We start from the raw sequence: 14,449 nt of genomic DNA, 5'->3' as shown, positions 1-14,449 counted from the left end.
GCTCATATCAGTGCAGTCGCACAGAAGATGTGGTGTATTAATATGAATGGGTTTAATGGATTTAACAGTAGTAGGAAGAATCAGTGATGGGGAGGCCTCCACATTCCCTCGCAGCTTCTGTCCCTCGTAGCACAGGCAGTAGGGGATATTTTCCATCGGACACCCACTTTTCTGGTGCTCAACCCTGGATCTTGAGGGTTGGAGCAGGTGGATGTGGACTGAAGGATGTTGGGGCCCATGGAGAGACCTCGGTGCAGCAGACTGCTAGCTGCAGCTGCAGCCCGTGGAGAAGAGCCCATGCCGGAGTCCACACAGCTGCCTGGCAGGAGCTGCTGCCCATGGGGGAGCCATGTTAGAGCACTTTGCTCCTGATGGACGGGCCCTGTGGTACAGATCCATGTTTGGAGCAGTTCTTGAAGAGCTGCTGTCTGTGGGAAGCTCACCTGGGATCGGTTTGGGAAGGACGGCATCCTGTGAGAGAGACCCCATGTGGAGCAGGGGCAGAGAGTAACCATGAAGGGGTGACGGAGACGAAGCATTACGGACTGACTGCAGCCCTTTTTTCCCTATTCCCCTGTGCTGCTTTGGGGAAGGAGGTAGAAGAAGGTGGATGGAAGGCAGAAAAGTGTTTTGATATTTTATTTTTATTTTTTATAGTTTTGTGCTGCTCTACTTTGTTAGTAATAGGTAATAAATTACATTAATCTTCCTGTGCTAAGTCTGTTTTGTCAGAGATGATAATTGTTGAGTGATCTCCCTGTCCTTATCTCAACCCTTGAGCCATTTTAATTGTATTTTCTCCCCCCTTTCCTTTGAGGAGGGGGAGAGAGATTGTGGTGGAGCTCATCTGCCCAGCTAAGGAAAACCTCCACAAACTCTGAGGAGCAGGGAGCACCACAGGGCCGCTACCTCCCCCTTGGGCCACAGCATCTTTGCTGACACACCGGCTGGAGCTTCCCTGCAGATGTCTCCCTTGCATTTTCCAAGTCGCCTTTGTGCACACCCGGCTCTCTGCAAAACCATTGCTGTGACTCGGATTCGAACCGAGGTTGCTGCGGCCACAACGCAGAGTACTGACCACTATACGATCACAGCTGTGTGGTGGGAGGCCTTGCATGCACCAGCAGCAGAGTCAGGAGAGCGTGCTGGCTGTGACGGACTGCACCGTCCCCTCTCCTGCTGTGGGGCATGGCCTGGGCCATGAAAGCCAGCTATTTTGATCAGGGCAGCTTTGAATGGGTTTGTCTGCTGCTGCTTGGAGCCTCAGCAATGTGGAACAGGGCCCTAAAGCTGCTGTGTAAAACTCTGGAGATGGTGGATGGCAGCCAGAGACAGAAGCTGTTACAAAGGACAGTGCCGTGTGATGTGCTGCAACAACACAGCAGGGAATATCATGCTGTGGGGCAGGATGTGATAGGGTATGACACCCTAATATGGCAAAAGTACAGCTCAAGTAGTTGTACAGTAGGCGTGTAATTAGTAACACGCCATGGGGAGCCTCAGAGCCATCCCAGACGTCTCTGCTCATATCAGGGCAGCTGCCCAGAAGAGGTGGAGTTTTAATAGGAAAAAGTTTAATGGATTTAACGGGAAAGAGTCAGTGATGGGGAGGCCTTTGCATTACCTCGCAGCTTCTGTCCTTTGCGGCACAGGCAGCAGTTGTTTTTTTTTTTCCATTGGATACCCATTTTCCTGGTGCCCAACCCTGGGTCTTGAGGGCGGTGCTGGATGTGGAGCACTGCACGCTGCTCTTAGGGGACTGACGGCAGTGCCTGGGGTTCTGCCAGGGACCCTGCAGGCAAGCCCTATTTGTGGCACAGTTTCTCCTCACGGATGTGCGTCTTCAGGGCCTCCCGCATGTCCTCATGCAGGAACAGGGCCTAGGGGTCTGCTGCTTATCCAGAGAAGGCTGCTCATTGCAGCTGTGTGTACGTGCCTCAGCATCTGCAAGAGATGGGGGACGTGGAGTGCTGTGAGAAGGAGTCTGCTGGGATGGGCCCTGCACCTGGGCCAGGTGGCCTGCTGGCCTCTGAAGATAGGGCCCAGCTGCCCCTGTCTAGCATGTGGCCCAACTGTGGGCAGAAGAGGGGTCCTAGGGGACCTCAGCACCTGCAGGAATCAGTTTCTGGACCGAATAGAGCTCTACCTGTGTCATGGTCCTTCATGCACCTTCCCCTGCCTCAGCTCCTGGCACAGAACTGCTGGCAGAAGCAGCACTCCAGCTGAGCCCACCGAGAGGCCTCGTGTCCCATCCCTTGGTGCACTGGGATCCCCACAAACTGCCAGCCTCTCTGCTCTGCCAGGCTTCCCCAGAAGGGCTGCCTGGAGACTCCCTCCTACCTGGTGGCCTTTGCCTGAGGTGCTGCAGCAGCAGTGCAGGGTGGCCCAGGCCACCAGGAGCAGGACGAGGCCAGGGTTGAGGCAGAGGCAGCCATGCAGTGCCAGCCCTAGGGTATCCAGCATGCTGGGGCCAGAGACAAGTGTCTGTGCCATCCTCTGGAGATGCTTCTCCATGCGACACTGGCCTCTGCGGCTGCTGTCACCAGGGGATAAGGGCAGGAGGGAGTCTGTGAGGTCGCTGCCAGCTCTGTGACACCACTGAGCGCATCACAGAACCCAGGCGCAGGGCACAGATGCGGGACCAGAGAAGGGCACCCAGCAGGGCCAGGGGCTGGGGGCTCTGCAGGGAGCCCCTGGGCAGGAGGCTTGGGTTAGGCCAGGCCCTGCTGGCTGGGGAGAGCGATTTGTAGCTGTCAGGAGAGGGCAGTAAGACTGAGGAAGCCGGGCGTTTCACTGTCCCGAAGGTTCCTGGAGCCTCAAGGCAGTAGTTTGAAACACTTCTTCAAACTGAAGCCCCTCTCTACCTGGCAATTTCTACTCCTGACTCGGATAGTGCTGCTTTTCCTGGTCACGGCTGAGATGTTCTGGTGAGTTTATGGCCGTTGCTTGACAGGTGGCTTACTAATAGTTCTGCCTTTGCCTTTTTGGCTGTGGTTGCCAATGCTGAAGGATTTCTTCATAGAGGGTGGTTTTCTAGCCACCCTCCTGGACTTTTCAGCCACCTGGATATCCTAATGGTGGCCTGGCTGCAACACCCGTCATAACACAGGATCTGGACCAGGGTCCTGCTGTCCGTGCAGAGCAGGCTGCTCCTCCAGCTACGTGCACGTGCCTCAGCACCTGCAAGAGATGGGGGCCATTTTGTGCCCTGAGTAAGAATCTACCAGGACTGGGCTTGGGCATGGGCCTGGTGGCCAGCTGGCAGCTAAAAAAGGGGTCTGAGTCCCCCTGGCCTGGATGAGGGCCAGACTTGGGCAGCACAGTGGCCTTGGGCCAAGAGGGACACTGGCATCTGGAGGAAAGACCTTTTCCCCCAGGCCTTGTGTCCAGATGGCAGCCGAAGATGGGCGCCCAAATGCTCTGTTTGGTTGTGGCCCAGCCCTGGGCAGCAGCCAGGCCCCCCGGCTGAAGAGCCAGGGCCACAGTCCCCCCAGGCCTGGTGGCCAGCTCAAGATGGGGACCCTTTGCTTATGGCTTTTATGCACCCTGTGTGTATGGCCCTGTGCTGGAAAGAGTCACTGGAGTCCCATGAGGAAGAAGAGTGAGGACAGCAGGAGGCTCTGGCCCTCCTGGCAACGAGCCTCAGCTGCCTCTCCCTGGGCTGCAGCACCAAAAATCAAGGTCATAGCACAGGACCTGCTGGCCAGTTGGCAGCTGAGGAGGGGTCTGGAGGTTTTGGTAGCCCAGGCCCAGCTGGCTTGTATTTATAGCTGTCAGGAGAGGGTTCTAAGACCAAGGAAATAGCATGTTTCAATGGCCCAAGGGCTCATGAAGACTCCAGGTAGGAGTTTGAAAGACTTCTTCAAACTGAAGACCTTCTGGTCCACCCCAGAAACGTCCACCTGCCTTTTTATGACCATGAGCCCTCAGATTCTGAGACTTGCAGTGTGTCACAATTGTCTGTCAGCACCAAATCTTTTCTTTCATGCAAGCCAGTGCCAAAGGTGCTGCTGCCAAATTACTGTTCCCAAGGAGACGGGAATTCCAGCACCAAGGCTGTCAGCTTCTCAACACTGTGTCTTCTTGCCCTTCTAAGGGGTTGAAGCCTGGTCAGTCTGTGGGGTTAGGGTACCGCCACCCCCCCATTCTCCTCCTTATCACTTGGTATTATGATTGTGTTTTGTTTTTACTTTATATTTTCCCCCCCTTACTTATGAAACTTTGCCAGGAAAAAGAGAAGGAAGTGGGGTGATGTTTGGAACCTGGCCAAAGTCATCCCATGTGCCCATTACACATGATGAAGTTCTGCTTGCCTGGTTTGCCATCTGCATGCCATTGTGAAGTTGTAATTGAATTCCTTAATTTGCTTGGCTTGCACATGCAGCTTTTACTTTACCTATTAAACCATCTTCATCTCACCCCACAAGGTTTTTCCCTCTTACTGCCATCCCGTCAGGGGTGTGAGCAACCTGTGTGGGTCTTAGCTGCCTACCAGGGTTCAACTACAACAGCAGGGGTGCAGACTGCAGGATCCAGGGGCTTCTGAAGCAGTACTTGCTGTACGTGTCTGTAGCCAAAGACCCCTCTGGTATCCTCTGTTTCCGAAGTGGCTGCCAAACCTTCCTGTCCCCCAGCTCTCCTGCAATCCCCAAAGCAGCAGGGTCCTTCCTGCAGGGTCCTGCAGGGGACTGTGGTGTGCAGAGGAGCAGAGGAGCCTCTGGTACCTAGGCAGCTGTTAGTGTGCAGCTTTCCTCCATTCCTGGGGCAACAAGCAGCAGCCTTCACCCCTCTGAAGACAGGCTGAGTGAGCAGGGGTTTGGCCTGGAGAAAAAAGGGCTCAGGGGAGACTTTATAGCAGCCTTCCATTGTCTAAAGGGGGCCTACGGGAAAGCTGGGGAGGGACTCTGTCAGGGAGTGTGGTAACAGGACAAGTGGTAGTGACTTTAATCTAAAAAAGGGTGGATTTCGATTAGGTATTTGGAAGAAATTCTTCACTGTGAGGGTGCTGAGGCACTGGAACAGGCTGCCCAGAGAAGCTGTGGATGCTGCATTCACATGCTTGTGTGAAGCATGTGAATGGATGCTGGAAATGTTGTTCAAGGCCAGGTTGGATGGGGCTTGGAGCAGTTTGTTCTAGTCGGAGGTGTCCTTGCCCATGGCAAGGACGTTGGAATTGGATGATCTTTAAGGTCCCTCCCAACCCAAACCACTCTGTTTCTGCAGTCTGGCTGAAACAAAAATGGTGTCCCCCTGCCACAGCTGCTGAGGCTGGAACCCACACAGAGGGCCCTCACAAACTTTGCTACATAAACCCAGTACACCCCCTCCCTATCCAGCCCCAGCGAGACTCACAAGGCTTCAGGAGGCCGTGGAAGAGCCCTCATCCCACCCCAGCCCCCAGCGTGAGTGGCTCCACGCCCTGACCAGCCAGCAGCAGCACTCTGCTGGGACTGGGAGAGAGAAGGACACCAATCCTTGATAGTGTGTGAATGAAACCTTTATTTGAGGTTTATTTATTTGCTCCATGGGTGGAAGCTGGCAGGGCTGCAGCATCCCAGGATCTGGTGCCTGGCTGGTCGGTGCAGCACAGGGCTCAGGGGAGGCCGTGCCATCCATCAGCATCAGGGACCTCTGCAGGATGCTGTGTAGAAATATTCCCATCAGAAAGCTGGGTAGCCTGAACTGGGGCATCTGCTCTGCATCAGGAGGTGTGAGACCTCTTCTTTCTGAGTTTCTCAATAGCTTTCTCCACCCAAAGTGTCTTTGGTTTTGCACAGACCTTGTTCCCGTTCTTGGTCTTAAACCTGATGAGATGAAAGGCAAAGGTTGGTGGGAAACAACAGCTGCAATCCCAGACCCATGTCCTCCCTCTTCCCTTCCCTGCAATCCTTTTCCCTTCCCTGTGGCCCTAGAAGCTCTGAAGAGCCTTCAGGAGCCCCAATGGACTTGCGTCCTTAACCATGCTCTGGAGAAGTGGCCAGAGAGTTGTGTCCTCCCTACTTTGTGCTGCCAGTCAGCCACCCTGCTGCAGCCCCTCCGGTGGATAGAGGCCATGTAGACCCATCCTGGTCCCCTGCAGGGGGCTGGGTCCTGTCACCAGATGGGATGGAATAAAGCACCTGCAGCATCCCAGGAGACAGTGCAATGGTAGGGAAATTACAAGGACTTACACAATTCCTGGGTAAAAACACTCTGTGGGAGTCTCGTAGAAATCCTTCAGCACATCATACCGGAGAGGTGACTTCAAGTACTCAAAGCAGCATTCTGCAGGTGAGTATGGAGCTGGAGAAGGGAGAGAAAGTGAGGTTGTGAATGCTGGTTTGGAAAGCAGTCTTTAAGTCATTTCCCCATAACAAAGCTGACACGCACAAAATCCCTCGATTTCTGCAGCTGCTGCTGCAAGGAGCCCCAGGTGACGGCAGGAGGAGGCACCACCAGCCCCATGCCAAGGCCACCCAGCTCAGGGTGCCGTCCCCGTCCTTCCCTGCACCCCTGGGACCTGCAGCCCCCTCCCAGCCAGGAGCCCTGGGGGTTGCTCCTCCTGCCAACAGCACCGTCCCCGCTGGGCTTTCATCCCTGAGCTCCCCAGGGCAACATCCCCAGCCAGGTCCCCAGCCAGCCAGGGTGCTGGCAGCCCGCGAGGTGCCTCACCTGTGGCGCAGTGCTGGGAGAAGGTGAGGAGCAGCAGGAGCAGCAGGACTGGTCTTGTGCTGAGCATGGTGGCTGTGCAAGGGCTCTTCCTCAGTACAGTGCTGCTCTGCCTCCTCTGAAGAGCTGTGATGTTAGCCCCGGCAGGGAGGTGCTGCAATTTATCCTCTCCAACCCTCCCCCCCCCCCCCATTTTAGCTCTTTTCCAAAGAATTTCCACCCAATTCAAGTGAAAGCCCTATGCATTTTCTTAGGGGAAGGGAATTTCCATGTCACGTGGCACCTCTAGGGTTACAGACAGAGGTAATCCCTAGAAAGAAAGGACAAGCAGACCTCAATAACTTCTCTGTAAGCTGAGACTGGCCTGTGGGAAAGCCACAAAGCTGAAGAGGGAAGTGAAAACCTCCTCTACGGAAGCAGAGACTGAAGGGCTCCAAAACCCACAGAGAATGGATTGTGTTGACAAAAAAGGCAGTACCATGCTTTCGGCACAAAGTCACTTTTCAGCCTGACAGCAAAAAAAAATATTAAAAAAAAAATGTTCTGGAGAAAGTGTGGATCGACTGAATTCCCACGGGAGCGTTAAGCAGGAGTGCAGTGACCGCTGCTCCCACCAGCCCTTTGTGGCTCAAAAGCTGTAGGATGTCAAGATGTCAAGTACTGTCAAACATTGTGTCACAACTGCAGCTGTTCCTATGGAGAGGAACACAAGTTTTCCCCAAAAAATCCTCTTCTATAATTGAGGAGAGTTGGGTGAAAGAAGAGTTGGATGCGGCAGAGTCTTCTCTTGCAGATGAGGCTGCTTTAGCTTTCTGGCTGTGGGGCAGAGCACAGGGCCGAATCAGGCTGAAAGATGTAGAAGGAAAAGTTTGTGTTTCGAGTTCTTGAGTATTTTTCCTACATCTTCCTTCTCTTTGCAGCCTTGCAGCCTCCCAGATCCTGCAAGGACATGCAGAAAGGCATCGCTGATGGGGGCTACCTCTTGGGGAATGCTTCACCCCGCTCTGCCCAGGTGCTTGTTCTTTCCCTGTTCCCTCTTTTCTGCCTGGCTGTGAGTAAGTGTGTGGAGCAGCAGGGTCCCACACAGGTCCTAGGGGCACCACGGTCCCCCCTCACCCACTGTACGCTGCCCAAGGGGAGCAGGGCTCGAGCGGGATATTGTGCTGGGCATCGTGTCGTCCCTGGCTGCCTTTTAGAAAACTTTGGGAAAAACTGCAGAATCCTAAGGCCTACTCTTGCCATGCCCAGATCTCCTTGACCCCAGCTGCAGCAGGAGGCACATCTCCCACTCAAGGAGGAGCCCCAGTGGTGTATGTCAAAAGCTGGGCAGCGGAAAAAATTATTAAATACTCAGAACACCGTAGCAGAGTTCCTCCATCCCAAAGATGTGACTTCTCCCAGAGGAGCTGGCATGAGGTCACCGATGCTGTGTGGCCCCCAGTCAGGGGGCTGGAGCAGCTCAGCACCAAGCCCCCACCAGTGAGTACGCCCACAGCTGGTGTAAATCAGAAGATTTACACCCTTTCCCTGGGGCACCACACTGCTTGCACAGGGATAAGGCAGCGCTGGACATGGCATCGCCAGGAGAGCACAGCATGGTGGCTGGGGACAAGGATTCCTTCCAGAGCTGTGCTGCTCCTTTTCTGCTGGCACTCCTGAAGCAGGATGCTGGAAGCAAAGCTTCTCAATTTATGTTTTTCTTTCACCCCACAAGCTGTCATTCAAAGAATGTGAGTGACAGTGCTCACCAAGCTCCCTGAGAAGCCAGGCATGGCTGGAAGAAGGATGAAGCCTTCTTTTTTGGAAGGACAGTAACCGTGGGGCTGTCTCCTCAGCCTGCGTGTAGTAGCCACAAGCAGAAGTCAGGGCCCCCTGCCCTGCTCACAGAGATTCACAGAGGTGCTGCAACACAGGAGCAGACTCCTGAGGTCAGTGTTTGGCATGCTGTGCTCCCTCCAGGTGTACAATCCCAAAGAAACCTCGTGGCAAGAGGAGCCATCAGCTCCCACATCATTGGGACCTAGCTGGTGAACCTGCCACTCTTTCAGTACAGGGATTTGTGGCTGATTTATGACTCCAGGATATGTTTTAGGGTCAGAGCAAGCCCCCTTGTGCTTTGAGTGCACAGCCATCAATATAAGGACGCGTCCTCTTCAACAGTCATCCTCCAAGCTGGAGACAGAGCCACAGCCAAATGGCACCACGCCATTGCCTGCACTTGTGTCCTGGTGTGGGTGTGCACGTGTGTGTGTACGTCTCCCTTTGCAGAAGTCAGATGGAAAGGGAAGATGCTGGACAATGGTTAAGTTAACCAGCTTACAGGGATCTCCAGCTGGCCAGAGCAATTATGCAACTCCTTGTGTTTCTTTCCTCATTAACAAACTCTGCCAATTCACCAAAAGGGCTTGAACCCCCAAAGCAATGTGTTGTCAGACCATAAATGAGAAAAGTTCCCAGTAGGGAACCATTTAAAACCCAAGAACCCTGGAAGCACAAGGTAGGCTAGAATAAAAACAACACATTTGTAAATAGATCGCATAACCCAAAAAATTGGTGTCATTCCTACTGGCATGCCCTCAACCCAGTGACTCAACAGCTCCCAGGGCTACAATAAATTCCTCATGCTACTGGTCCATGAAAGCATCTTGTCTTCCTCCCACAGGCTTCGTGGGTGCTCCCTTCTCAGCCATTTTCCCATTTCTGCTGTGCTGCAGGCTCCCTTCTTGCAAACTGGTAACGCCGAGCTGGGCACGTGGACCATGGCACAGCTCCGGATGCTGCATGGTCTGGCTGCATTTTTATGTTGCTTGTGATATGTGTAGGACCAGGGCCACTGAGCAGGCGGCCTGCTGCTGTCATCTCCATGGCAGATGTCCCCAAAGTGGGGGAACACAGGCTCCCCCACAGCCAGGACACCCACACTGCCACCCAGGGGAGTGCACAGCCTTAACTACACCTAGGGCAAAACCACTTGGGCTGGACCCCAGGCAACAGAGAAACATTTTGGAAACCTGTAGGGAATGATCTTGCTGCCTGCCTTCCCCTGGCCTGGGGCTTCACCCAACCAGCCGTGCAAGGGAGAACTGCAAGCAAGGGAATACCCAGCAGAGGGATATCCAGAGGCTGCTCTGGATGGAAAGAACCTGGAGAAGTACGTAAAATACTAGTGTGGCCCCACTTCTGCAGAGCTGTGCTTGTTTTTCTGGCAGAAGAGCTGGCCCGGGCTACTCTACTTCCCCTTTGTCGTGTTTTCAAGCGATCCCTATCACAGCTAGACAATTCACGACTCCCTGGAGATCCCTTGATGTCTATTCTTTTACTTTTTGGGAAGGGAAAGGCTGATGCACTGTCATTAACTGAGGGATGCTGGAAAGCCCCACAGCTGACCCAAGTTCCCTTCTCAGTTGAGCAGGCTATGGAGAATTTGCTTGTTTACATGAAAAATAAACATCGTTATCTTGATTCTGCAGAAGGAGGAAGAGAAGAGCTTGGGGTAGGGTGTTTGCCAGCACCTGTGCCACTGTGAGAAAGAAGGATTTTGGTAGAACGAGCCACGCACCTGGAAAAGGAGTCTCAGCAGATAACTGAGTGTTCCCATCTCTGCTGGAAACATACAGCTGGGAGCAGCCATACTGTCTTTACACTGCTTTGGAAGGTCAGGCTCTGCTCTCCAGGTGATCCTAGATCCATTTTAAAGCCCTGGCTGATTCATAAACGTGATCACAAAACAAACGTGATGCTCTCATTCCTTGCCGGAATTCATGCTGAGACTCCGGGTACAACTGTGCCAGCTCCTAGAGGCCGGAAAGACACTTCAAAAGGATAAAAACAAGAGTCTTTTCCAAAGCCTGCTTCCTACAGCTGGACACTGGGGACCACCAGGCACTGGAAACTGGTGATTGACCAAGGCATATCCTGTGCGGTAAGTCCTGCCCAGAGTCACAAGTTTCAAAGGCTGCAGGAAGGGTATGTCCAGGAGCCTTTCTCCAGAGGATTATCTGTACTGAGTCAGTGAGCAAGCTTGCCCATCGTCTCCGGGAACTGAGGAGGTCTTCCCTGTGCCCCAGAGACTAGAAACTCTCTCCAGCCAGGCAGTAGTCAACATAGCCAAGCAGAGCAAGGTCTGGAGGTACCTGGACCAGAAACTGAAAGTAGCTACTTTGCTAAGAAAAAGGGGGGGAGGGAAATGTGTGATGCCAGTTTTTTGAAATTTAGGCACGTAGGCAGGGGGAGAGTGACAGAACTGGAGGAAGGATATGTCCATACAGGCAAGAGCCCTGACCGTGGAGGCTAATGCAGGATCCTGCCTGATAAAGCTGAAGATATAGCTGAAGATAAAGCTTCTGCCTGATAAAGCAGAAACCGCCTGATAAAGATTTTTTTTTTTTAGGTTGGATGTTAAGAGAAACTTCTTTACTGAAAGGGTTGTTAGGCATTGGGATGGGCTGCCCAGGGACGTGGTTCAGTCACCATCCCTGGAGGACTTTAAAAGACGTTTAGATGTAGAGCTCAGTGATGTGGTTTAGTGGAGGACTGGTCAGTGTTAGGCCAGAGGTTGGACTCGGTGATCTTGGAGGTCTCTTCCTGCCTAGATGATTCTGTGAAAGCTCTTTTCAGTGCATATTCTCCAGACGTGTGGATGGTGAACTAAAATGTGTATACCTGGAACATGCACTGAAAAGGAGACATTTTTTCCATTTTTCTCCAGTGAGGTTCATCAACACCCATCAGGTTAAATGAAGGACAGACCTGGGGTGTCAGGAGGAGTTACTGCTTCCAAGGGAAAATCTGTGCTGGGGAAGCTTCTATGAAATGTAGAATTTGGGGGGCAGAATAATGTTTGGTGAGGATTCAGCCTCCTTTTTTCAACCCTGTCCTTTCTTGAGCTCTTAGAGTTAAAGACAGAAGTGGAGAACTAAAACAAAGCAATGATAACAGAATAAAACTAATTTCAGCTGGAGCTGGGAAGCCTTTAATGATTTGGTTCTGATAACCAGAAGAAGACAAGCTATGAACTTGTTCCTTAGTTTTCAGTAGGATAAAAGCCAACACTCTCAAGAACAATAATTGACAGTTGAAAGAATGCAATGAGAAAAATACTTTAAGGTTCCTAGATATTATAGTAAAAAAAATAAATATATTTGTGCTGAATATGGCCTGAGCTGTCAAGTTGACATCCCATGCTTTCTTAGAGGTCTCTTCTCACTTCCTTCTGTTAGTACTTTTTAAAAATTATTTGCTTTGTGGCCTTGCAGCTCATCTGGCAGAATTCAGGGGTGCTTCAGAAATGAAGCTTTCCCCATTATCTGAGATGGTCACTGAACAGGGCTGACCATGGCAAGGCCTGACAACCTCTGTATTTACAAGTGTAGCCCTTGCAGTAAAGCAGGCATGGACACAACCTTCGTAAAAGTTGATTAGGCAAACACAAAGCATGGCTTTGTGGCTAAAGCAGGGCTGCCTTAGAAGAACAAAAGCCACACAACAAAGCTGCAGTTGTGCACTTCCTTAAGGTGCAGATGTGCAGTTCCTTAAAGTCCCTTACATGGCTGTGGACTTTTTTTTGACAAGCCCTTGGTGTCTTCTTTACCATAAGGTTACCACTGAACAAGGGCATCGCTAGCTTCACTGTGCCTGTGGCATTCAGAAGAAAGAGGAACTGGCTCCCGTGACCACAGCTGCAGGGTGGCGGGGCTCCAAAACGTAGCTCAGCTCACCCAGGGCAACAGCTCCAGGTGAACATAAAAAAGGATTTCTGGCAGAGACTTAAACACAGAGGAGAGGTGAGAGACCTCTTTGTAAACCCAAGGGGTTGTGCTACATTATACAAGGCCAGTGTTAAGGAAAGGCTGGTAAGCTATCTTGAGCAGAGTCTGCCGTAAGCATGTGCGCACTTGCATAACACTTCATAGAAAAACCACAAAGCTGAGCGGGGACAAAGCTGACATTTCTTAAATCACAGTCCAAGTCTCAGCCCTGAGGTTGTGGAGACTGCTTCACAGGAATAACTGTGCTCCTCACACATCACCCCGGAGAGGAGTAAGGGCTCGGAGAAGACGATGCCAGAGGTGTCTCACTGCCAGGCCCAGCCTGCAGGGAGCAGCAAGAGCAGGATAAGCCAGGAGACAAGGGAGCAGGAGATGGGGCCAGAGATACAGCTACAACACCAAAAGGTCTGTCCATCCGTCCATGAGACAAGCTACCTACCGTAAAGGTCCAATGTCCACCCAGGAAACACAGAGTGAGGATATCAGAGCAGCACTCCTACAACACACCCACAGCAAGGGCTGAAGCCCCAACCCTGAGCTTAAATGGGTCTCCAGGGCCTCAGGCAGAGGGCTTGGAGTGGGAGACCATCTACAAATGAGGCTGCTCAGGGTGAGTAAGGCTAATTAGTACACTCTAGGCCTAAAACTGCATCGTCTGATGGATACTGTGGGGATGTGAAGGAATGGAAGAGAGCCTGTGAGGATTCCTAGTGACTCTTCAGTCTCATAAAGTCAATCAAAACAGAGCTAATGAAGTGCTGCAGAAAGTATGGAGCTGAAGACCAAAGATATGGGTCAGCAATGGACCAGAAGGAGCACGCTCTTTGGCCATGGGCTTTGCTGGTTCTTGTGTGCTGGGCAGTTGAGCAGGAATGTCAAGGCAGCAGTTTGTGTCTTTCAGGCTAGCTGCAGAAGGCAAGCCTTGTTCCATTGAAGCATGACAGATATGGCATTAGTCAACCCATGGGCCCAATTCCTCAGTCTGTTGCACCTGAAGGCAGCCCATGGCTCTCCAGGAGGAGAAAGAGAAGGGTAGTGGTTGGCCATCGTTTGCACAAGATCTTTATTTGGACTGTTGCACAACAGAGAAGCCAGGGAGCAGCAGGAAAGCTGGTGTGTGCATGCCACCAGCTGGCTGAAGGTACCTGGCCATGTCAGTGCTGTCTCAGTGCTCTGGAGGCGCAGACCCCAGACTGCATCTGGGCCAGTGACAGGTGCCTGTGTTCACCACATGGGAAACTATTTCTGGCAGGCTATGAACTCATTTATGAACCCTGCCGCTTCTCTGATAACAAAGGAGAAAAAATTTACTTCCCTTTCTGCAGAGCTCCTTACCCTCAGAACGACCTTTCTGGCCTGGTGACTCATCGGGGGGAAGTTTTTATGGACTTTGACAGCCTCCCTGCACACTCTGGCCAGTGGTGCAACAGCATGAAGGACTGTGCAAGAGCAGCCCAGGGCCTGGCTAGGGCTGGGAGAGGTCCCAGCTCAGCCTCTTGCCCCCTTATAGACCCGGCTGGCTCAGACCAGAATGTTTTCCTGTGGTCTGACTGTAGGTTTGCTGGGTTTGTTGTCTGACTGTAGGTTTGCTTAAACAAAGCAAATCCCCCCCTTGGTTTTCAGTACTGCCTTAGCACAATCGGAAACGTGAGCAAATTCATTCCCTGAAAATTGTTTTGGCAAGCCTCAAACCCATAAACAGTGAAGAGGCAGAGCAGCAGGCTGGTGACATCAGCTGTGCTGGCTTTGCCATCTCTCAGTGATGCTGTGGTTCCCCCCACCTTGCTTTATCCCATGCGGTCATCTCCGTAGGGACCCGGTTTGGTCATCCAGCCCTGGTCTGAACCTCCTGAGGACAGCAGTTTTTTACAGAAACAACTTTATTATCTTTAGTTCTAAAAAAACACAGTATATATCCTACTCACGCACACTCATACAGACTCAGTACACAAACCAGTGCTTCTGGCACACTACAACAAATGACATTTTACACCCCTGTCACCTGCGACAGATATGTTCCCCTTGTGTCTTCC

General features: G+C 52.2%; 2 long non-coding RNA genes across 2 annotated transcripts; one reads left to right on the top strand and one right to left on the bottom strand.

The window, feature by feature from the left end:
* Positions 1–5,479: 5,479 nt before the first annotated feature.
* Positions 5,480–6,926, bottom strand: LOC311443499. The gene is made up of 3 exons (XR_014697292.1): positions 6,652–6,926; positions 6,171–6,282; positions 5,480–5,804 (listed from the first exon to the last, which is right to left on the bottom strand). It is a non-coding gene; the product is annotated as an uncharacterized lncRNA (long non-coding RNA).
* A 3,211-nt stretch (positions 6,927–10,137) lies between these two features.
* On the top strand, positions 10,138–14,387 carry LOC311443500. Its single transcript, XR_014697293.1, has 2 exons — positions 10,138–10,570; positions 12,245–14,387. It is a non-coding gene; the product is annotated as an uncharacterized lncRNA (long non-coding RNA).
* The last annotated feature ends 62 nt before the right edge of the window (positions 14,388–14,449 follow it).

This window comes from Aythya ferina, assembly GCF_964211825.1.
Source record: "Aythya ferina genome assembly, chromosome: 12".
NCBI lineage: Eukaryota > Metazoa > Chordata > Aves > Anseriformes > Anatidae > Aythya > Aythya ferina.
The sequence above is the reverse complement of the archived record's forward strand: the minus strand, read 5'-3'. Positions and strand labels throughout refer to the sequence as shown.